We start from the raw sequence: 25,746 nt of genomic DNA, 5'->3' as shown, positions 1-25,746 counted from the left end.
CGCACCTCACTACAAGTTGCAGGACCAGCCAAACCATGAAAAAAGTGCAACTTATAGTCCCATCTCAACAGCCAACACCCAGGCATAATTAGGGAGGCGTTGCACTTGCATTACTCGTGAACTGGAGCGCATCTCATCCTAATTTAACGAAACTCAGCGTAGGCCTCACAGACATGAAATATATCTTAAGAAAGCTTGAAATGTCTTTTAACAATTTAAAACGAAAACAAATAGGCTACTCTCTGATTATGTAATTCATGATGTGCGTTTCTCTCTATAGGCGCGTTCACTACGGAGATGGCAGTCGTCAACTTAATAAACTAAAAATAATAACCCTGACGGACACTATGGTTAACCGAGTACTTAACCGCTAAAGGCCTCGGTTAACGGTTAATGAAAAACTTGAAAAAGTGCAGCCCTAACCTTGAGAATGTTGATGGAGAAGTACAGAGAAGGTCAGAAAGAGCTGCATTGTGTCTTTGTAGATTTAGAGAAAGCATATGACAGAGTACCAAGAGAGGAGCTGTGGTATTGTATGAGGAGGTCTGGAGTGGCAGAGAAGTATGTTAGAGTGGTCCAGGATATGTATGACAGCAGTAAGTGGTAAGGTGTGCCGTAGGTGAGACAGAGGTGAAGGTGGGACTGCATCAAGGATCGGCTCTGAGCCCCTTCTTGTTTGCGCTGACAGATGAGGTCAGACAGGAATCTCAATGGACTATGATGTTTGCGGATGACATTGTGATCTGTAGTGAGAGCAGGTAGAGGAAAGTCTAGAGAGGTGGAGGTTTGCCTGGAGAGGAGAGGAATGAAGGTTAGTCGCAGCAAGACAGAATTACATGTGTGTGAATGAGAGGGAACCAAGTGGAACAGTGAGGATACAGGGAGAAGAGGTAAAGAAACAGGAGGAAAAAACAGGAGGAATAGCTAGATGCAGCAGAGCTGAAGATGTTGAGGTTCTCTTTGAGAGTGACGAGGATGGATAGGATCAGGAATGAGTACATCAGAGGGACAGCACATGTGAGATGTTTTGGAGACAAAGTTAGAGAGGCCAGGTTGAGATGGTTTGGACATGTTCAGAGGAGGGAGAGTGAATATATCAGTAAAAGGATGCTGAGATTAGAGCTGCCAGACAGGAGGTCAAGAGGAAGACCAAAGAGGAGGTTTATGGATGTAGTGAAGGAGGACATGAAGGTAGTCGGACTGAGAGAAGAGGATACAGAGGATAGAAATAGATGGAGGCAGATAAGTCGCTGTGGCGAACCCTGAAGGGAACAGCCAAAAGACGAAGAAAAAGTAGGGCTCTGTGCACTCTTTTTTTTACCTGGATGTGGCATTTCGATAATTTGTGGTCTTTTATGGCTTCCAGTTTTAGGTTTTTAGGTCCCAACAATGAAACTATTCATTTTTGCATCTTCTGAAGCGTTTTGACGACATACCGAGCAGAACATTGTCAGTAGGGATGCACCGAAATTCAAATTCTTTGATTAAAGCTACACTGTGTAACTTTTTTTGTTTATTCTTAGCTAAAAACACTTAGTTCTTTCAAAAATATATGTGCTCATTAATGTATATTTACTTCTTTAGTATTCTTGTAAGTTTATAATATGCCAATGAAAATACATACGTGTGAGGGGTTCGAATGCCGGTCGCCATGTTGCTCCTCCATCTTGAAAGTACATTAGCCAAAGAGTTACATACCCATAAATACAAGCATTGCCTTTCGCGTTTTAACACTCGATGGCACCATGTCGAATGTGAAGAGGGGGATTGCCATGTAAATCTTGGACTAAATCGGCCACCGTAGGAGTTAAAACGAAATCAGAATTGAGAGGAACAGAAACTATTATTCACTGGATGGTCATATACCTTTTCACCGCTAGATGGGGGGAAATATCACGCAGTGTAGCTTTAAAACCGAAAAAGAGGAAACCAAGGCCGAAAACCAAAACACTTAAAGAAATTATGCTAATTATTAGTACCATTGCATTTATGGCTAATGCTATGACTTTACTAAAAATCAAGGCATTGCAATTGCATAAATTAAAATTAAAGTATTGAATAATAAATCAATTACAAATTATGCAAATATTTATTTAGCACATTGCAACAATGCACAGTATAAAATAAAATTCAAACTAAAATGTTTAACTTGATCTCACTCATGTGTACATTAAATAATAATGTACAGGCCTACTGGCCTGCAGAAAGGTACAGAAATTGAATAAAGTAATCAAATGTAAAACAACTGCATATTTAAATGTTTAAATGAAAGATTAATCCTTATTAAACTTACGAAAGCTGTTCAATCAAGAGCAGTAATGTCTTTATCTTTTGTTTGTTATTAAACAGACAGCAGTAAAGGCTACTGCCCCTTTAAGACCTAATGCAAGAGCGTGTCGTCTTTCTCAACTTTAAAAAGTTCACTTAAGGCATATGTCTGCTAGGATACTTATCAATATGGACATCAGAGAATAATTCAACAGTCATTTCAACTCATTCTAGTGCACCTTTAAGGCATATACAGACTATGTCTGCTTGGATACTCATCAAGATGCATATTTTGACATACTTCTTGTGCGAGTTTGTCCATTGAGAGACTTGTGCACGCTTCCGGATGACAGATCTTCTCACAGTGCGTGCAAGTTATCATTCACGTCTTCTGGCTCTACATCCGGATGATGACGGCGAAAATGAATGATCATATTCGAACATACAGCAGCACTCGCATGCATTGAACAAAGTTTACAAAGAGGTGAAACAGTATGCTATTTTTATTTACCCGCCACAGTGGCCGGTAGGTGAAGCGAGTTTACCCGCCACAACTCCAAATCACCCGCATTTTGGATGGTGGTGGGTGCTAATTTCCATCCCTGACCTACTTAGAAGCCACTCTGTGCTCTTGCAGAGCAGATCACCACTATCTTGGAAATGGTGCTCTCTGCGGAGAGCATTGTTTGCCAAGTCTTCCAATAACGCAAGATAAGCCATTTCACTGAGACAAACATTTGTCACAGCTGTCTTTTATAGGGTTTTACACAAATTATGCATTGTGTTTTAACTTTTATAGGAATTATAATTAAAGGAAAAGCAGGACATATGTGGATTGCTTAACACATAATGTGACACTTAAATGTTTTTTTATGTGTAGTATCGCTATTCTTCCACTAGATTCTCTGTGTAAGCAAGCATGCTCAGATGTGTGCTTGTATTTACACACACTTCTACGTATAAGTACAAGTTGGTAAATCCCACGCAATGGGCTTCAATCGTGAAACTTTCGTACAACCCCAAATCAGAAAAAGTTGGGACAGTATGGAATGTGCAAATAAAATAAAAAAGAAGTGATTTCTAAAATTACTTTGACTTGTATTTCATTGCAGACAATATGAACACAAAATATTTCATGTTTTGTCTGGTCAACTTCATGTCATTTGTAAATATGCATCCTTTCCTGTCATTCAGACCTGCAACACATTTCAAAAAAAGTTGGGACAGTAAAGCATTTACCACTTTGTAATGTTGCCATTCCTTTTCACAACACTTAAAAGACGTTTAGGGACTGAAGACACCAAGTGATGAAGTGTTTCAGGTGTAATTTTTTCCCATTCTTCCTGCAAACAAGTCTTAAGGTGGGCAACAGTACGGGGTCTTCGTTGTCGCATTTTGCGCTTCAAAATGCGCCACACATTCTCTATTGGAGACAGGTCGGGACTGCAGGCAGGCCAGTCAAGTACCCGTACCCTCTTCCTCCGCACCCAGGACTTTGTAATGTGTGCAGAATGTGGTTTTAAATTGTCTTGTTGAAATATGCATGGACGTCCCTGGAAAAGATATCTTCTTGAAGGCAGCATATTATGCTCCAAAATCTCTATGTACTTTTCAGCATTAATGGTGCCTTCACAGAAGTGCAAGTTACATTTGCCAAGGGCACTGACACAACCCCATATCATGACAGACCCTGGCTTTTGGACTTGTTGCTGGTAACAGTCTAGATGATCCTTTTCTTCTTTGGTCCGGAGCACACGGTCACATTTTGGTCCATTCCTCCCAAAAAATACCTGAAATACTGATTCATCTGACCACAGTACACATTTCCACTGTGATGGTCCATCCCAGATGCCTCCGAGCCCAGAGAAGTCGACGGCGCTTCTGGACACTGTTAACATAAGGCTTCCTTTTGGCACAGTACAGTTTTAACTAGCATTTGTGGATGTAACTACGTATTGTGGTACTTGACAAAGGTTTGCCAAAGTAGTCCTGAGCCCATGTGGTGATATCGCTTATAGATGAATGACGTTTCTTGATGCAGTGCGGCCTGAGGGATCGGAGATCACGGTTGTTCAGCTTAGGCTTGCGGCCTTGTCCTTTACGCACTGAAATTCCTCCAGATTCTTTGAATCTTGTAATTATGTTATGCACTGTTGAATGTGAAATATCCAAATCTCTTCCTATCTTTCTTTAAGGAACATTGTTTTTAAACATTTCGATAATTTTCTCACGTATTTGTTGGCAAACTGGCGATCATCGGCCCATCTTTGCTCCTAAAGGATTAGATCTTTCTTGGATGCTGCTTTTGTACCAAATCATAATTCCAATCACCTGTTGACATCACCTGTTTCAAATCACATCATTATTTAACCTTTTTACCTCATTACTAGCCCTAAATTGCTCCTGTCCCAACTTTTTTTGAAATGTATTGCAGGTCTGAATGACAGGAAAGGATGCATATTTACAAATGACATGAAGTTGACCAGACAAAACATTAAATATTTTGTGTTCATTGTCTGCAATGAAATACAAGTCAAAGTAAATTTAGAAATCACTACTTTCTTTTTTTATTTGCGTTTTCCAAACTGTCCCAACTTTTTCTGATTTGGGGTTGTAAATATATGAGCAAATTCTGAGTAATTTGCATGTAAAATGAACCTTTATGAAAACTCCAGATTCACAAATGCTTCGTAAACCACGGATTCATTAGTTAAAAGTGTGTATATTAGCCCCTTGCCTGTCACCTCCCGATTTGGCAAATGGAGCATTTAGACAAATTCATAGTATTAAGAAGCTGCTCATACAGTATTCTGAATATACACATAACCAATATATATTTAGAAAGCCAACACTTGAGAGTTTACAGCTAGTGATGGGAAGTTCGGTTCTTTTCCGCGAACCGGTTCTTTCAGACAGTTCGTTTCAATGATCCGGTTAAAAAAAACGGATCACCGGTTCTTTTACGTATTTACGTAATGACGTCATTTCTATCATCCCGGCGGATGAAAATACATTCAAACACATCCATTTAAAGTATTTGTAATCAAAACTTAGTATAGTAATAATTACAATTGACATCATCATCATCTTGGATACATTTTTTCATTTGTTTTGCAACAGCACTCAATACAGTTCACTAAATCGAACTGAATCGATTGTTACAACATACTTCAAGATATTAGTTTTATTTCTAGTTTGAGAGACTGTCACTGTCACTGTCGTGCAAACACTGATGTTTTACACAGATTAAATAAACTTACATTGACATAATAGGCCTACTTACACAAATCCTCAGTGTTCACCCGGGCTCATGTATTATCAGCATCAGCTGTCCCAGTCCGAGAGAAACAGTTCGGTTGCGACGCTCTCACGCATGCTCAGTATCTCCGCTCACCGGTTCTCAGAATCGAACATGTCCGAAAGATCGAACGTGTCCGATAGAAACGGTTCTCGATTCTGTACCGGTGATCCGTTGCAACCGGTCGATCTGACTCGAGAACCGCTGTATCAGTGTGTGTGTGTGCTGAGCATGGGGTGCTGAGCTGCGAACTGCTGCAAGCTGAATAGCCTATATCAAACCTACTGTTTTGATTATATTTTAAAATCTGTATCGACTTAGAAATTAAATAAGATAAAAGCTGTTCCTGAAAATATCATGCATTATTGATAAAACAAATAAATGTTTAATTTGACCGTTTTACAATCCATTGTTTTCAAAACTTTAAAATAATACAGTGATAAGATAGCTTTGTTATGACGTTTCCAAACGTGATTAGTTTTAAATACACTTAACCTGCATTTCGTTCCTCTGAACAAATAACACGCATGCGCGGCTTATCGGTTCTCAGTATCGAACATGTCCGACAGAAACGGTTTTTGATTCTGTACTGCTGATCCGAGGATCCGAGAACCGCTACGTTCGGTTACACGCGCATACTCAGTATCAGCTGCTCGTGAGTTCATCAGATCTCTCAGCAAAACATGTCTCACTTCAGCTAACGATTGGAGTTACAGCATCTACTTCAAGATATTCGTTTTATTTCTAGTTTGAGAGACTGTCACTGATGTCAGAAAGTTAATAACTACAATAACTTGTGGGATCAGCCCTGATTTGAGACGCGAACCGTTTAGAACGATTCAGTTCGATTTGGTGAACTGGTTCGACCGGTCCACTATAAAGATCCGGTTAAAAAGAACGATTCGTTCGCGAACCGGACATCACTATTTACAGCAGAATACTCAGAATTACCCAGACAGTTATTAAAGAGTCATGAAACCCCAAAACACTTTTTTTGAGATGTAAACAGATATGTATCGGCTGCACATCATTGAAAAGACTAAGGGTACTCATTAATTGTATTCATATGTGAAAAATAGTTATTTTTGCCTTTTTCAGAGCGCTTTGTGTCTTCCGGTTTGAAAAGCTTAGTCGGAGCAACGTCACAAATGCTGACATCAGCGTGTGCTTTTTCGGCCCAAGTATGGGCTGCTGGGGACATGCTGACGTCGACCGCTCCGAGCGATTCTCGATATATATTCATGACAAAGCTCATTCAGTCTAATCACTGCACTATAGTATGCATACAAGATAATAGTGTTGTCACGATACCAAATTTTTGACTTTGATATGATACCTCGATACCGATACTAAATCGATACCACGGTAAAAACAAACAAAAAACAGGTAATATGAATAATATGACAACAGAATTTATTATTCATTGTTTTATTTTTTTAACTAAAAATTCACTTGGCCAGCATTTTCCTGCCCTGGTTTTTGACCATTCCCTTCTTTTATTGCTATAATAACGGCATGCCAGTGTGAACATCCTTACAGAGATCATCATTATCAATCATGTTATCATTCACTAACCTTTCCCTTCTCAACAGGTTGGGATGACGAAAATCTTATTTTTTTATACGAGTAATTACATATTTTTTAAATGTAATCTAATAATTATAATATAGATTTTTGATTGTATCTGTTTTTAAAAATAAGCACACAAAAATGAAAATTACAAACCATATGACAAAAACAGTGCTTTATTTTTCAGCTTCATTAGGTCTATTTAACAGTATCAAGTCAAGAAAGAAATTAAATAATCAAAGATAAAAACTGCTTACTGCTTCACTCTATAATTTAACTATACACTGATTCTTAATAAATATATTTTAGTTATTTAGCCATGCATGTGATGGTTTTCTATTTGTCAGTGACTACCAGTGGTGTAGTCAACGTGATACACAGGTATACACCCACTAGAAAAGGACAAGGATTTCCGTATACCCACTAAACAAAGCTTGAGGATACGTAACAATATCGTTTTGTGACAGAACTTTCATTCATAAATTCACCACGTCTGTGTTGCATACACAGACTGTAGTTGCGATTGCGAATCACTAACGTTTTTTGCCCCTTTGATTGTTTTCGGAAGCCTGCCCCTAAAGCTACAGCAGCTTCGCGTGACACTTCAGCTGTAGCAGATGACACGGACGTTACAGAAAATCCAGTGAGACTCGCAATTTTGACCAATAACCGTAACTTTTCTGCACTTTGATCAATTATTCGCTGCGTCCTGATGTTTACACGAGCACATCTCTGCAGTCTTAGCCCGATGCACGGAAGCTCACTCGCTCCTGAGGTAACTTAAATCATTAACACCATTACTGCTTACATTACAGGTTTTATTGAACTAAATACATTGCAATCGGCCAAAACGAATACCCAGTTTACTTTTCTAAACAAAAGCGCTCCAAGTCCGTGTTTCTCACACTGTTTGTGTGAATCGCGTCACAGTTCTGCACACACACAAAATACCGGCAGTTAAATGGGGGACGCACATCTCTTAAAGGGGCCGCGCTAAATTCCTCCTCCAGGTGTGGTGTGGTTCTGGTGCGCTCCCAGGTCACCCAGGTCAGCAGGCATGACAGCTTTAACATTACCAATTTTTCATAAGAACTGTGCCCTGTTCTGAACTAAACTGCCAGTGTAAAAACTCCGAAACTCAGAAGACAACAATCTTCAAGATACAGTAAAGCTCCCATGTATAACGGATTGGCACCTCAAAATAATATGTGTGTGTGTGTGATGGGTAGGTTTAGGGGTAGGGGTATTTGTGTGTCTGTGTCTATGTGTGATGGCAGGGCTCTACGCTAACTTTTTTCTTGAGGAGCACTTGTGCTCCTAATTAAAAAAATTTAGGAGCACAGTCAAAAATTTAGGAGCACATTCTAATCCATCAAACCTCATTCCAATTATATATTTCCCATTACAGGACGATATTTGTCCTTTAATGTCCAGTTTCATTTTTACCATTATAAGAGCAATGTTTTTTTAATCTTATTAAATGTATGCATCATCTGTCAATTTCTTAAATTCAACATAATTCTGACATAATATTATCATTAACTTCTGAGAGTACAGCACAAATACATACACAAAAAGCAGAACTGGACTTCATACAATCAAACACCTATGCATTTAATGCATTAATGCATGGGTTAATGTTGTATGAATGTTTTACATATAAGTTTTTGAATTTAGAAATATGTACAAATTAAACTTTAAAAGTTTAATATTTTAAATAAAAAGTCCATGCAAAGTATAAATATGAAAATAAAACCGCCAGTAGGTGGCGGCAAGTCATTCAGTCAATAGTTCAAAACACAGATTCATTTGAATCGAATCGCTTGGAGATGCGAATCAGTTCTGGTGTGGCTTTGATTTTCACTAATAGACAGTGTTGTGGCTAAAACGTTGTTACTTAATATCAACTTGTCTATTGGATTTTTGTACGAGATCAGTATCACACATGCAATCATGCCAATACTCGGAGCTAAAGCAAGCCGTAACTTTTGGCGCTCTGGCGCTTCATAAACAGAACCGCATGCGTCTCGCGGAAGAACATTACAACAGGGTGTTCTGACGGAACACCATACCCATCAGAATGGGATACCTTCGGTTAATGCGCATGCGCAGCAGTGCGCATGTTATATTTAAACGGGCGGAAGTGTTGGTGTATTATATCGCATATTATATATACATTACCTAATTGCATGCCTTGTACAATCACAAGAAATGTTGACAGACGTTTTCAATACATTATTTCTTGCAAGTGGCGTCGTAAAGTCGCGTAATGTTGTCTTAAAACAGCATACCCCTTTATAAACAGTATTTATGTTATTAAACCAGGGGCTATCAAAACAGCATACCCCTTTATAAACTGTATTTATGTTATTAAACCAGGGGCTATCAAAACAGCATACCCCTTTATAAACTGTATTTGCAGTTTTGACAAAGTAGGCTAAATTGACAGACCCTGTTATAAAACTCAACGTACGGTATGCTATTCTGACAAAGTATGCTACATCGACAGAACACCGGATCTAACGTTACTTCTCTCTGTTTGTGGTGAGTCATGCTAATCCACAGCGGGAATAACTTATTTTGTGTGTACAGTGATTTAGAATAAGACAAAAACCCGGTTTGGAAAAAATCTTCATGATATACTTGCTCATTATATACATTTAGTATTTTTTTAAACAGCATGTGTGATAAAGATTAACTCAAGGGCTTTTGTAAATGTAATACATTATTGTTTGATGGCATTTATGCCCCAAGCATCAACTTATTTCTGAGCGTGTTTATGATAATCCAAATGTGGCATTTCCAGTTCATTTTGATTTGGCTGTAAATCAACAGCGCGAGGCGTCTGGTAAAGTGCGCATGCTGCGTCGTCATACACGTTTCACTTTGTAAACAATTTTGGTTTGAAGTGTAGTCCGTCGCACACGTTTTTGCACTTCTTCTGCTGTCTGAAGGCATGAAAAGCAGTTGATTGCAGTAGGAAACGTAGCCTATCAGTTTCTCAGTGTTGATTCACTCAGTGTTGTAGTTTTTATTCTGATTGTATTACACATCCATTCATGAGAATCGATCGGGTCACTCGCACCGGTGCGCCTAAATATTTTTTCACAGTCGCACACAGTAATTTTTAGGCGTAAATGCGCCCAAAATGGGCGTTATGTAGAGCCCTGGATGGGTAGGTTTAGGGGTAGGGGCATTGTGTGTGTTTGTTTGTGTGTGTGTAATGGGTAGGTTTGTATAAAAACCATTATGCCTATGGAGAGTCCCCACAAAGATGAACCAGGTGTGTGTGTAAACAGGTAAACAGAATACAAAGGCTAGGGAATTTAAAAACAAGCATCCTTGGTTAGAGTGGAGGCTGGAGGGACAGTAAGTTAGGTAGATAACAGCTGATAAAACCTGTGTTTCAGGTACCATTTTCATATAACATTTAATACTAAATGTAGCTCTTAAAGGTATAGATCACCCAAAAATGTAAATTGTGTTATAATTTCCTCACCCTTAATTTGTTCCAAAACTGTGTGAGTTTTTCTTCTGTTTAATGCAAAAGATGATATTTTGAAAAATGTTGGTAAACAGACAGTTGGCAGCATGCATTGACTTTCAAAGTCTATATTTTTTTCTACTGTGGAAGCCACTGGGTGCTGCCAACTGTCTGATTACCAATATTTATCCTTAAATGTTATATGAATATGTCACCTGGAGCAGGGGTTTTCAAACTGGGGTCCGGGGACCCCCAGGGGTCCTCCAGAAGGTTCTAAGGGGTCCCCAGAAAATTTCAGAGAATTAAAAGACAAAGCAAAAATGGAGTCTATTGAACAATCTAATGGTTTCATTTCTAACTGTTTCTCCTTGTTTGCCATATACATACTTTCAAGTTTTGTATGTTTTTTTTTTATCTTTCTAGTGAGTTTCTCACTATAGTCCCTTTATCTTGCTCACTGGGGTTCTTACCATGGTATGCAAGCTACTTACAAAGAACTACATTATGAAAGTTGCTTAAACAAGTAAATTTTCATTGAAAATGTTTTTCATCAGGTTAATACATACAATAAGTATAACCAATTTAAGTTTGGAAACAATATGTTGTATTTATAATGTCACACTATTTATCTAACAGTTATGAAAGTTTTTTTTATTATAAATATAGATGTATTTTAGGAAGGGGGTCCCCATAAAGGTTTCTCATATTTGGGGGTCTTAATTAGTCTTAATTAAAACAGAAAACAAGATTATTTTTCTTACCCCAATGGCAGATTATTATCTTATTTTAAGCAAAAACTCTTAATTTTGTGTATTTTTTTTCCAAAAACAACACAATAATTTTTACTTGTCTAGTAAATGTTTTTTAATGTAAGAATTTTATATATTTTGACTTGAAACAAGACGAAAAAACTAAATAAGAAAAGCATTTTTTGCAGTGCACTATATTTTTTGTCTGTTGCGAGTACCGGAGATTTTTACTCCTAAAATCTGGTTGTGTCCTGAGCAAGAAACACAACCAGAGGCTTGTTACCACGATGTTTTGTTCCTGGTTTTACAATGTTTCATCGAGGGACTACCACAACTGAATAATAAAGAAAAATGCTGACGAACGATAGCAGAATCCAGGGAGTAACGTTACTGGAATGTAAGCTTATTAATAGATGGTTTAGAAATAACGTTACGTTTTGGCGGCAAGTTTTAACTACTGGCTGGTGGGGGGGGGGGGGGGTCACAGTATACTCACTACAAAAATCTAGACTACACCACTGGTGACTACGTTTACATGGACAGCAGTAATCTAATTGTTGACCTTATTCTAAATAAGACAATATTAGACTGTAAAAAAATATGGACGTAGTGTCCGTGACATCATCCATAGGATTCAGATAAGCCGTTCTGAAGCTTAAAGTAGGGTCGAGCTGGGCGTTGCCATCTTGTGAGCGAGTCAACGGGTGTCACTCCCGGATAACAGAAAATGGGCAAAAAGGCGGGATGTGCGCGGAGCTGAGGTGACGCAATAATTATAGACGGCGGATAAATGGCTATCCACTTGTAACCACGCCCTTAATTATGCAGAACCTTAAAGGGGGGGTGAAATGCTGTTTCATGCATACTGAGCTTTTTACACTGTTAAAGACTTGGATTCACATCCTAAACATAGACAAAGTTTCAAAAACTAATGTTGGACGTTTGATGGAGTATTTCTGTGTCAAAAATACTCCTTCCGGTTTCTCACAAGTTTCGGCGAGTTTTTTTCGAGTATGGGTCTATTTGACGTTAATAAGAGCGGAAGGTCCTTGTATGGGCCGTACGGGCTCTTCTCCCGGTAGGGTGCGCGCGCGCGTGACTAGAGCACGCTGTAAACAGTCTCTCAGCTGCAGATCCAGTCGTCCGTGAACGGCGCCGCGCTCCACTTTATTCCTATGGGTGACGTCGAGCGACTTCAACTCTTCAGCACAGCATTCTGGGAAGGCAGCGCTGCATTTGAACCGATTTGAACGCAGAAATGACGGGAAGCTTGACAACATCGTTTCAGTTGCGTCTCAAAATGGATTTACACGCCACTGCTGTCACAGGACTTTACCAAATCATACCAAAGAAGTGTGTTTCTGACGGAGCGGTCCCAGCGATAAAGCTTCGACGGTGAGTTAACTTAAACTGCTTCAAATGTCTCTGCTATTGGCTACCGTCGCATGAGTAAACATCAGTAAACGACACGATCGCGTGCTTCGTCATTCAAATGCGCTAACGGTTACTCCATTGTTGTTCTCTGTATAACGTTACAGTATTCTGACGTGCAAAACCGTTTTGCTTGCTACTTCTAAGGTCTTGTCGCATACAATAGTCCATAAACCGAATCATGTCCTCATACTCTGCGAGTAAACACACAGAAATGTGGAGAGGCCATTAAATACAGTAACTTACATACCACAGAGACGGACGTCCTGCTGTTGCCGTTTCTCCTGTTCAATTTATTTCTCCCTCAGATTTGATTGTGGATCATTATCTGTATTAGCTGAGATAGATGGGTTTCTCCGGTTTCTCCACGCTTGAGGACGTCACCGCTTTGCGCGCTTGTCATTCTTTAGCTCCGCCCACACGATACGCCTCCAGGCGCTCGGTTTTTTCCGGAAAGACTCGGTACAGCCTATATTTCTTTTATAAATATGATAAAACTAAAGACTTTTCGGAGATATGAAGGATGCAATACTACTCTATAGGTACTCAAGATTGACATGAGATTGACTGAAACTGAGTGTTTCACCCCCCCCTTTAAGGCTTTATATAACGTAAACGAATGAGTTATAAAAAAAATTCACCCCCCTCAGAGTTGTCATGAAGATCAAAATTAGCCTTATAAGCAAAAACCACAATTTGTACCAGGCTGTAAACATATTTTTTTCTGCTTTAAAGTTGAGAATTTTAACATGGGGCTCAATGAGATTCTGCTCCCTTCTGGAGCCTGTCCCTAGTGGCCAGTTGAGGAATTGCAGTTTACATTACTTCCCTATTGGCTTCAAGAGAGTTCGCGGGAGGTTGCCGCTTGGTGTTTACATGAGTTGCTTTTAGAGTACTTCGTTCATGTTCCCGTTTTACATGTGATAGAACATAGGTCAATTATGGCACGTCATCACGTCCCCATGCCACGCTATGTTCTCCAACATCCAATCATAGCGTGACTTTTGCAGGTCTATTAATTTTTATGGGCTCAGAAAACCCGCTGTAACTTCACCAGTGGGTGTCGCTGTTGGACAGTGTTACTTTACATTAAGAAGTATAAAAAAACATTTTTTGTTTCAAATACATTTACGTTGATTTATTTTTGCAAAATTATGTATGGTCTCTTTCTGTTTTTTTGAAGAGACACTGCCCCTCTTTCCTTCTTTTTGACAGCATACATTTAGAATAATAGCTTTGATTAATGATGAAAAAGGTTTAAAAATCGTAACTGTTTGGATTGTTTTTCCTGCCATCGAGCCACAGGCGTTCACTGAATGACCCATCTGGTTTGCGATTACAGATACAAACTTATTGTTTTTTACTCTTACAATGAGCATAATAATTACAACAAAAATAAAAATATACAGAGAGGACGCAGTGTTCAGAATGAACAGTCAAGCAAAACACACACCGCCCTTAGCAACGCGTTATGGCAACGACATTTCAGACTGACTAAAAGATAAACGGGACTTTTCCGCCATTTGTTACTGTTTTGTAGATGTTGTTATATTAATTATAATTCCAATTCCGTTTTATTGGCCACAATATTATCGATGATTGTTGAGAAGGGCACTTTTGATTAATTTTCAAAAAGGGCAGAGGCTCGAACCCAAAAAGCCCATTCCTCTGCACTTCCCTGTTGTGCGTAACATTATGCGTCCTGTCACAAAATGCTGCGAAATCTACAACACAACATTAATAGTTAGATTAAGGTGTGTACATGTCTGTAATGCTCTCCGATAATGCGACTAAAATAGGCATACTCCACATATCTTAATCCGATTTATGTTTAGTTAGATTATGACTTTAATCAGATTAAGGTAATTAGAAATTGCTGTCTACATGGTAGCCTCTTAATCAGAGTATTGTCTTAATCAGATTAATATCGGAGCATTGTTGTCCATGTAAACGTAGTCAGTGTTTGCTTAACATTAATCACACAGAATATTAGGTCTGGCTTTAAGAGAGATCTGCACTGATCTAATTACCTCAGCTTTATACGCTCACTAAAGAAATATCCAACTGTGTTTACCTAAATACTCCCCAGACCATGCATTTTTACTTCTGTTTGACCATTCAAACCCAAATAATAATCCGCGAAATATCTGAATGGCGACCGCATGTTTGTTGTCTGAAAGGCGTGTGCGCGCGATTCAGGTCCGGTAGAGCGAGCACGTCCTGCGCTGCGCCTTTTCTCCTCATGTGCGCATATTTCTGTTGCTTTCTCTGTCATGCGCTGCGCATATATATTTAACTCTTCTACTACTACTTCCAATGTTTAGTGACCGGTGGAAGCAGAGCTCTGCACACATGTCCTGACACCTGCTGTCACACATCCACGCACATTAAGAAATACAGCTCATATTAGCGCTGTCCTCCTTAAAGTACTGGTAAGAAATAAAGGTCCATATCGTACCATTTGTAATAGCAGAGTATCGCAATACTTTTCTAGTACTGGTATATCGTGCAACACTACAAGATAATGTAGTTAATATGCATGAGACAGTCACTTCTGTGAGGTTCGTCTTCCATCATTATTGTAGAGACATGGTGGGGAAGTTTTGGAAGCAGCGTGTGGAAAAGTCAAGGAGGAAAGTGAAGGCGTTACTGATACGAAGGCCGCCGAGCAAGCTGTAAGCGGGCGCCGTCTGTGGAAGCCTTTGCTACAAAGGCTCGGTAAAGTAAAATTAACTTGAGGAATCGCACGCCGAACCTGCAAGCATTGACTATCTAATTCAGGGGTCGCCAACTGACGGACTCCGGTCCGGATCCGGACCGTGAGATGCATCCATCCGGACCGCAAAGCCTTTTGACGTATTGAAGTAAATAAATGCCAAATGCGATTTACAATAAATAAATCATCACATGTATATCAGGCAGCTCAGCAGAACCGTTATTCCTATGTTGCCATGGTTGCGTTGACAGTTAAAGGGGTCGCACACCGGACTGAAGCTGAGCGGCGCGTCTTAGGATCTCACACCGGACGCACACATATACTCGCGAGCTCAGTTTTGAAATTGGCCCCTTAACCCTCATTCACTATTTCCTACATTAGTCCACTATTACAGTTCACTTCAGTGAATGAAAACGAGTGTGTGAAGTTGGACAGCTGTTGTGTGTAAATCGGCTGTACACTCGTTATTGCGGTGCAACATGTGATTGAATGAGTGCACTCAAACGTGTCCACTGTGGTTTCGGAAATCTCCTTTTGAGATTTTATTTGAGGTTACGTTTTTTCTGGATTTAAAGGAACAGTTGAAAAAAAGAGATGCACTTTTTCATTTTTCCAAAACTGGTGGCACTTTATTTTTGCCTGTTTGTGTTTCTGGATGATATTGCTAATGATTTTTTACCAGTGCAATCTGAAGCACAGAGAGAGCAGTGCTGAAGATAGCCTACATTTAGTTAGGTAGAGACTACATGTGAATGAACATAAAATTATGTTATGACATTTCTGTTTTGTTTTTTAACCAGGAGGGTATGTGTTCATTGATTGTTACTGTTTATCTCAGTTCAGCAGAAAAACCACTTTAGTTGCTAGTAATGTTGAATTTAATGTATTTTCAGTGCAGATTTAGAGATGAAGGCATTTTTTCATTCATCATATTTTTTGTCAGACATGACTACTGGTTGAATTAGATATTTTGTACCAATGCAACTTAAACAGAACAACCTCAAAATGAGGTACATTTATTAAAGGATTACCTATTGCTTTAACAATATGAAAAGACATGTTTATCTATATGAGAACATACTATATTTTGTTCAATAAAGACATTTTAATCTACACTAATTTCTTTAGTCTGGCAAAAAGACATCAATTCATGTTTTTAGGTATATAATTGTCCGGACCTTGGCCAGTGAGGTTTTTTTCTGGACCCCAAGCTATTTTAGTTGAAGACCCCTGATCTAATTTATGTCAGGAGTGCACAATAACCGATCTAGGCCAATGAACAATATTTTTAATGAAATATCAAGAAGAATCAAGAGCCACTTCTTCTCCGTTTTATTTGTGGTCACAGACATGCCCTAAACCGCATATTTTCGGGCTCTTAGTGAAACCGTGTGCATATTTGGACAAAGATTAAGCTGCCGGGCGTGTCAGCGCGGATCGTCATGGCAACCCAGCGCACGTCGCTCTGTGCTTCAGATGCGCGGTCGAGACTATGAAACCTCAAAGCCCTTCGCTTTTACCCCGATCTAGAATTACATTATATCTATCACATCGCATGTTCGTGGGTGGTTCACGTTCTCTTATCACGTCGGCACATTGTTCATCTTGCCTAACAGCGTGCATATTTGGACAAATAGTTTTATCACGTTTGCAAAATATTTCGTCATGCAGAATAACATTTATTTTCATTTCTCACTGAATTATGCTGGTTTGAAGAGTTGAATGATTTGCGATCTCTGCTGCACGCCACTCAATGTCTCAGAGCTCTCTCATTCGCTGTACTCATCCGTCACCTAATCTCTCTGTTGTAAACAATGCCAACGTCATCAAGATGCACAAGTTGTCATAGTTCTTGTGTGAGTGTCCATTTAAGCACTAGACTTGAAAGAGAACTCAATATTTGCGAAATAATGAAAGAGAAATAATTGGCTGGGACGGTATGGATTTTTTCTTACAGTGGTTGAAAAGCAAGAAATTCCCGCGGTTCAGTGGTAAACTGTGGTAAAAATCCCGTAAAACAGCGTTCACATACAGAACACTGGGTCAATATTATAGTTTGACATTATAATTTTAAGTAGAAAATAGTATGAAAGGAGATATTAAAATAAAAAGTGCACAACCTAAGTGGAAGCAAGCTACTTTTTTCCCCTCACGTACAACCTAGCACGAATGAGTCCTTATTCCGGTTAGTAAAATAACAAAATGTAGTTTTTAAGTAGAAAATAATATTTATGTAAAGAGATATATTACAATAAAAAGTACAACTCCTTGTAAGTGGAAGCAAGCTACTTTTTTCCCTCACATGCAACCTAGCGCGGATAAGTTCTTATTTGGGTTAGTAAAATTAAATTTTTTTTTAGGTAGAAAATAGTATTTATGTAAAGAGATAAAATACAGAGTAGCCTATAGTAAATGATATCTTTTTTATACAAATAAAACAAATCACGATTAAGTGAACATGCTAGTGTTCACTTAAAGGGTTACTTCAGCGATTAGCATATGGCTTTGTATCAGTAGAAACCCTGGAGTATATTCAAATGATCGTGCTCCCCCCTCTTATATCCCCCTGAGACGAGAGATTTATGCATTTTATTTCTGGAAAAATTCCTCTCGTGATGCAAATTGACGATATTTGCGTCATCTTTGGAATGTTAGAGGCTAAAGACTACAGCCAGCAGAGGGAGCCATTTCCGCATGTTTTCAACTCGCGCATGGGAAATGGGAGATCACACTTACAGCACAGCTCAGCTACAGGCATTCATTTAAACGGATGATGAGCAATGTAAGTGTTTTAACTTCTCAAATTAATTTCTATGAAAGTTAAGCTTCCAAATGCATGAACTGAAAACGCGTTGTGAATGTATGCCACGAATGTGGTCGCAATTACCTCAGCTCTCATCACTAGAGCTCATCAGCTCATTTATGACGTTAAATGTAATCTGACTCCTAATCTGAGTTAGTGCTGTGAGACTCACGCGGCAACTCGATCGTTATATTGAACACACGCGTTCAGTATTTAATTGTACTTTCTGAACTCAGTCACTAGCTGTCTCTCATTTCAGAAGGTCCTCCGGAGGTCGCATTTAAAGCAGCACTAGGTAACTTTTCAACCTTCATAATATATTTTTTAAGACTCTTGTGATGATAAATCAACTTACAATAGGTTGAATGACACGTCTGCCATAGCCTGATGGGGTCTGTATCGTCTTTAATCGTACTTTTAAACTTCAGGTTTTGGGTAGTAACCCGAGAAAAAAAAAGAACTACAAAATTCGACTGATTTACGGCATATACGTCACTTCCACCAACACCCACACTTCCTTACATTCGGACGTGCGAGCCCAACTTTGTTCGCCGGATAATATAGTCATGTTCGAAGCAGCAGAGACAAATAAGAAAGAAAAGGTTTTGTTGGAGGAAAGCAATAAGAGGAAATGAAAAAGTGATGTGATTAAAGGCAGGACGAGAATCAACATGTGACCAGCGTTTGCTCGTCGGCGTGAGCTGAAGGAGGCGTGCCTGACCGATGCTGTCCTGCTTGTTATGGTGAGCTACCACTCAAAAATTGAACTGAAGTATCATATAGATTCTGTAAAACGCTAACCAATAGACTACTATAATGACGCTGGCTTGTAAACGTGAGCATCGGGATTATTTGGCGTTTGAAAAAAATAAAACCCATGAAATTATATTCATATGACATGCTGAAACATATGCCACTGACTGTAACGTTACCTGGGATGAAGACATTTCACACGCGACGCCAGAAGAACTCCTCTTGCAGTGTTCAGGGGAACTGTTAGTGCTGCACCGACCCGCGGGACGCTTTTATGAAGTTATTTGGCCCGCACCGCACCACTGTATATATTTTTACAACCCGCCGCGCACCCACGACCATTAAATAGACATACGGGGTCCGCGGGTTATGAGACGACCCACGCATCACGCGTGCATTTGTTGACATGACAACCCTAATAGCACTGAGGCTATTAGGGTTGTCATGTCAACAAATGCACGCGCGATGGCATCCCGTTGTAGGATGACAGCTCTTACGACAGTAGTTGAGGACATTATTTTTTCCAAACTGTAGGGGGACCCCGAGAGCAAAAGTAGCCAAGTGCGGCTTTAAAGGCTACATACGTCATAAGGCCGTCTCATTTCAAAAAAGTGAGTAGAACTCTCCAAATGTGTTAAGTATATTAATTAATTAATTACATTAAGTACACATGTCGATGTGTAATAAAATTATTGAAAATCAATGCATTTATTGACTATTAATTACTGAAAATCGCAGTTCTGTCACTGTAGCTGTGTCTCATTTCAGAAGGCTGCGTCCTCCGGAGGTCGCATTCAAAGGGTGCATACGTCATAAGGCCGTCTCATTTCAAAAAAGTGAGTAGGACTCTCCAAACGCGACCTCCGAATGCGTCCTTCTTTCACAGGACTTCGGAGTGTGCATGAGGTGTAGCCTTTGCGGCTGTAGATAACCCATAATTCTTTGCGTCACCGTTAACAACCGTCATATATATTTTTATATTTTATGAAAAAACCGCACCACTGCCAGATATACATGCGAGCGTAGGTGGGGTGTTTAAAATGTAAGTTCAAGCTTGTTTTTATTTTTTAAGCTCGATTACCTCAAACAGATAGTTGTGGTTAACAGCACAACAAGCACAAAAAGCACAACCAACACTTTAGTGCTTTTTAAAAGTTTAGAACAGTACATTGCTGTCAAGTCAAGAAACATTTCGTAGTAATTTTCAAGTTATAAATAATTTTCATTCATATAAACTGGTGTGAGAGAGCAATGAGGATGAAGGTGTTGGCATAGCAACGTGATACTTCCTGCCTGTGTGTCCTACAAAGGACGTCTCATTTAATTCTGATTTAGGACACTTCGTATACTGCATCCTACACAGGACGTGTCCTCCGGAGGACGCAGTCTTCGAAATTTAACGAAATGAGACACACTGTGTGACTTACAATTTGAATTGCCCGCCAAAGCACTTCCTGGAACTATTCGAGGTCTACATGAATCACGTGACTATCAAGCGTTTTGAACTTCCGTTGTCGCAACTCTCTTTCTCTAGCTGTGTCTCATTTCGTTAAATTTCGAAGGCTGCGTCCTCCGGAAGACACATCCTGTGTAGGATGCAGTATACGGAGTGTCCTCAATCAGAATTAAACGAGACGTCCTTCGTAGGACACAGGCAGGAAGTATCACGTTGCTATGCCAACAAGTTGTGCCTCGTTGCACTCTCGCGCCACTTATTTGAATGAAAATTATTTATAACTTGAAAATGACTATGAAATGTTTTTTGTCTTGACAGCAATGTACTGTTCTAAACGTTTAAAATGCACTAAACAGTTGTAATCCTGTTAACCACAACTAGTTTGCAGTAACTAGGTGTGTAAGAAAATATCGATACACGTGAATATCGCGATATTATGTTTGGCAATACTGTATCGATTCTCAAAAACGCTGTATCGATAATTATATATTTATTTATTTACATCCAAGATTCGTGGCTTTGTGTTCGGTTTAAACCACAGACTGTATAACACCCAACCGCTAGATGGCAGTGTTATCTCAGAACGTATAACTGACGCAGAGCCGGAGAAGCGCAAGGTGAAAGTGCGCGCATCACTAGTGTTTACATTAGCAAACCCAGCTCTCAAGACGATAGCATTATTCCGCTCCTGCAGTATACAGAGCTGAAGTGTAGACTCATTTTGGCTTCAGCTAAAAAGAAGCCACTAAGGAAATCGACAAGAATCATTTTGTTTGCAAAATAGGCCAAGTTATAATCTAATACTCGGGAAACACATTGAAACAGAGAGCTCGCTTAACATCCTGACGTCACCCGCGCTGCTGAGAAGCGTTTCGATAGAATGTACTGCACGTTTTCCTCTCAGTAACAAAATAAACATACACCAAAACTGACAGCGGTGGCAGGAGAACGAAAGCACCAGCTCTGCAGTTCAGTAACGTTCCTTGAAATAGCACTTTATACAATAGACTGCTTTATAGAAAACAGCTTTTGAGGTTCGAATGTGCTTTAATGTTTCTAGGCAACCCCCGAATCACCTGTACGGTCAGTCAAATCAATGTAACGGTCAACACAACGGAAGGCCTGCCGCTTCATTCATTCGATTGGACAACAGAAAATAAGCGCGATTATTTTTGCACGCTTTTCCGCTCAGAGTTGACTTTTTTTCAACTTCATGCGCTCGGAGCGCTCCTTCAAAAACGTGAGGCGCAGCAAGCTGTTTAAATGCGCCTGGGCGCATAAGCAGCGCGCATAATGCTCTCTGCCAAGCAAAATCCATTCAAAAAAGGGTTCTCGCTGCAAAAACGTGTTCTGTGTGCAGGGCTACTGTGTTAAATATAAAACAAACAGTCATTCAGTCATGAAATGGACTGCACTTTCTGTTGTTAAATAGCCACTGCTATACTGTGAACCTTTAAAACATTTAACTTACACAAAGAATCCTGCAGTAACTTTACATTTCCCTTTACTTAGATTGCACATTGCATATGATTAATGATATAAATTATACTGTATTAATTAAATAAAATACTTTGTCTCGGGTTTTAGGGATATGTTCTTTATTCTTTTAAATTATAAAAAACAAAAACACACAAAAAAGAAATATTGCAATATATTGCCTCTCTTACAATATCGCAATATATCGTATCGTAACCCCTGTATCGTGATACGTATTGTATCGCCAGAATCTTGGCAATACACAGCCCTAGCGGAGATAGGGCTTAAAAAAAACAACAAAAAAAGCTTCAACTACTTAATTTAAACGCCGCACCTACGCTTGCATTTATATCTGGCGGTGGTGCCGTTTTTTCATATAATATAAAAAAAAACATGACGGTTGTTAACGGAGACGCAAAGAATTGTGGGTTATCTCCAGCCGTGAAGCCTACACCTCATGCACACTCCGAATTCCTGTGAAAGACGGACGCATTCGAAGGTCGCATTTGGAAAGTCCTACTCACTTTTTTGAAATGAGACGGCCTTATGACTTATGCAGCCTTCGCATGCGACCTCTGGAGGACGCAGCCTTCTGAAATCAGACACAGCTTCTATGGCTCTGCCGCTTGGTAGCACATCTATGACGGTTTAAGCCCAAGGGGGTAATCTAGCGCTCGGAAAGCGTTCCACCCCTAGGGGCTGCCATTGCTAACCAAGCCATCACCTGCAGTTAGCATCCCATTGACTCCCATTCATTTTTGAGTCACTTTGACAGTGAATAACTTTACATCTGAGACGTTTAAAGACTCCATCTGTCCATTGTTTATTTCTAAAGAAACACGACAATGTATAAAAGGCTCCATTACCTTGTATCTTACACTATCGCCCCGCAGAAGCTGTTTTTGTAAAAATAGGCTAACGATTTCGTCATAACCAACGCGACCCTGTCGCACAGTTGAGAAATTACCGTATAGACCTGAGGAGACGCTCGCAGGCAATCTTTTACTGTCTATGAGACAGTCGGGGGGACGTGGAGACATAAAGTCAAGGGGGAAGAATGGGGAGAAGCCCATAGTGAGCCAAAAGCAACGGGAGAAAATATTTAAACAACGTGATTCAGCTTTCACTTTCCACATCTACTAGAAGACTCACAGATTACCCCCTTGGGTTGACTTCATTCTTTCGCCGTTGACGTCAATGGAATCGCTCGGTCCATTTCTTTTACTGTCTATGTTTAAGCCCCACCCCTCACTTCCGGTTCTGTGGATGGGTTCTGAAACTGGTGTTCTGAAACTACGGTGCTGCAACTGGATACTACTGCCAGTAGCCTAGCCTGCTTCTCAGATAATTTAAATATTTGTAACAGAAATAGCCATACTGTGTATAGAGTTGAAAAGACGTAAACACGAAGTCTGCTTTCTGCGGGTCTGTGGCAGCGCAGATTTAAATGGTGCGGTGTGATTTTGTCAAACGTTTAAAGGAAAATCGCTGTCATTCAGGAATAATATTGCGATCTTTTAACGATTCATCGTGCAGCTATAATTTAATGTCAAGCCAATATGTAACGCTACGTTAATGCATATTTGATCAAACGGGGATGACAAAAAAAATCAAAGCCTGATTCATGATAAGTTAGCCTAATAATAATCCGAACGCACACACTCACTTATATATATATAACGTTACACATTATATATATATATATATAGCAGGACTAAAGAGGATCGTAGATATGTCTGTCTCCCTGCTGTGTTTATCCTTCCCTCAATCGCATTCACGACATATGTGATAAACTCAACGCACCCATTGTGTACAAGAAAACATTTACTCACTTCAATATTAATACACTCCTCTCATGAATGTAGATCTCCGTTGAAGCGTTTAAGAAATCCTCTCTCCACCGTCACCGTTATACAGCTAACTCTGCTAACGCTAGCCCACGCACCACGACGTCGTGATGACGTAGGTAGAGCGATGCAGCTAGTGCTGCAGGCAACTGGGAATTTGGTTGTTTCCCATATCATACTTGCCTTATGAAACGCCGCTAGAAGTGGGACATCGAACCCCTGAACTCGGGACAAATTGATAAACGCCTACCTTGGTGAGACGCATCATTTGACGTCACTTTCAAGGTGGCGTTGCGTTTTTTTTATTTTATTTTTTTTATTTTTTTTTTTATTTATTGCACAAAAGTTACAGTATACAAACTGTACACAATAAAAGAAAATATACAATATCCAGGGGGTATATATACACACATCATATACATTTAAACATGTCCTATATAAAATCAATTAACAAAAAAGCTATTAAAACAATAGCTATAGTTATTGTTTTTATAGCCTTTTTGTTAATTTCAGCACTTATAAGTTGTATACAGGACAGAGTATCAGTCTAAAAATGTTTAAAAGCAGGTTTTTGGGTACTATATTTACATTTGTGCAAGTAAAATTTTGCTAAAATAATTTTAAAAGTTTATAATAAAATACACCATCTTTTCTTTGCCTTTTGAAAATACAATATTTTCATTATTTATAGTGAAGTTCTTGTGACGCTGTTCAATAATAAATCTGCTGAAGTCCTTCCAAAATTGTGTGGAGCAAGAACAGAAAAGGTGCTGAACTTTCGTAACCTCTTGGGTGTCTTCCACAAAATCAGCAGTTTATATCAATGTCCCTTTTGAATTTGGTAATGTAATGGTTTACGAGATAGTATTTGTGAATGATTGTAAAATATATTTCATTTACCTTGTTTGTTATTAGAAACTTATTGGGAATTGTCCATACTCTTTTACAATTGATATAATTTACAAGTTATTCCAATTTAGGAAAGAACGTGTTGAACATATCTGCAATCTCTTTGAAATAAAGTATGAATACTCCTATTAATGTTTTTACAGTGTGTCAGACAGATTTCCCCTGTATCTATAGCATTGGGGAGAGAAACAGAAGGTGAATTTAGTTGAGCACTTTTGAATAGCATTATCAATAGTGCTCAACTAAATAGACAACTGTTGGTAAAGCATCAAATATTATAGCATATTATTTTGGAGTAGTTGGAAAATTATATGCATTTAAAAATTCTGAATAAGGCATAAGCTGCCCTTTCCTATTAAACAACTGGATCACAAACGTAGAGAGAGGGAACGAGTATTGCGTATGGGAAAAACTTCTCGAGAATATGAAGCAAAAACTTTATTAATAAAGGTATTCATGTAAAGCGCAGTGCAGCTGCACGCCAATAGCCAGGCACGAGGAGCGCTCTGGCTGAGAGGAACGAACCAATGGGGGCGCTCCAGAGAGACCGCCAAAAAAGGGGCTTATATTTGCTATATAAGAGGCTATATAAGACCCTGATTCGCCATAGGTGTCAGGTTTTATAAATGGACTGAAGCAATACCTGAGAAGCACGAACTCGGCGTGGAACGCAATACTCGTTCCCTCTCTCAGGGAACCAAGGTTACGAAAGTAACCGAGTATGTTCCCTATCGAGAGGTCCCTCGTATTGTGTATGGGAACACAATGTAAAATGCTGTGTGCTGACTGACCCAGTATTCCCAACCGTGAAGAGTCGAACGGACAGAGTTGGTTCGTTTGAACACTTGATCGGACATAGTTGGATCTATGGTAGAGTGAATGGTGCTTGGGGACTATTTGTGTTTAGGCCAAGAACAGTAAGCGATAATGTTGTATGGGTCTAGAAAAAGCTTAGACAGAGTGAAGCCCTGCTTGTAAAGCTGGGAT

General features: G+C 39.4%; 1 protein-coding gene across 2 annotated transcripts in view; it reads right to left on the bottom strand.

The window, feature by feature from the left end:
* The window catches only part of apbb1 (amyloid beta (A4) precursor protein-binding, family B, member 1 (Fe65)), a 109,883-nt gene extending 85,801 nt beyond the window's left edge, over positions 1 to 24,082 (bottom strand). Inside the window, exon 1 of one of the 2 annotated variants that reach the window (XM_067433052.1) lies at positions 23,836 to 24,082. The gene's annotated coding sequence lies outside the window, so the exon portion shown is untranslated. The remainder of the gene's footprint in view (positions 1 to 23,835) is intronic. The other variant, XM_067433051.1, reaches the window with a different exon arrangement.
* Between the last annotated feature and the right edge of the window lie 1,664 nt (positions 24,083 to 25,746).

The sequence above is a fragment of the Pseudorasbora parva genome, chromosome 23 (genome assembly GCF_024679245.1).
Source record: "Pseudorasbora parva isolate DD20220531a chromosome 23, ASM2467924v1, whole genome shotgun sequence".
In the NCBI taxonomy this organism is placed as follows: Eukaryota; Metazoa; Chordata; class Actinopteri; order Cypriniformes; family Gobionidae; genus Pseudorasbora; species Pseudorasbora parva.
This window is presented reverse-complemented; position numbering and strand designations above follow the sequence as displayed.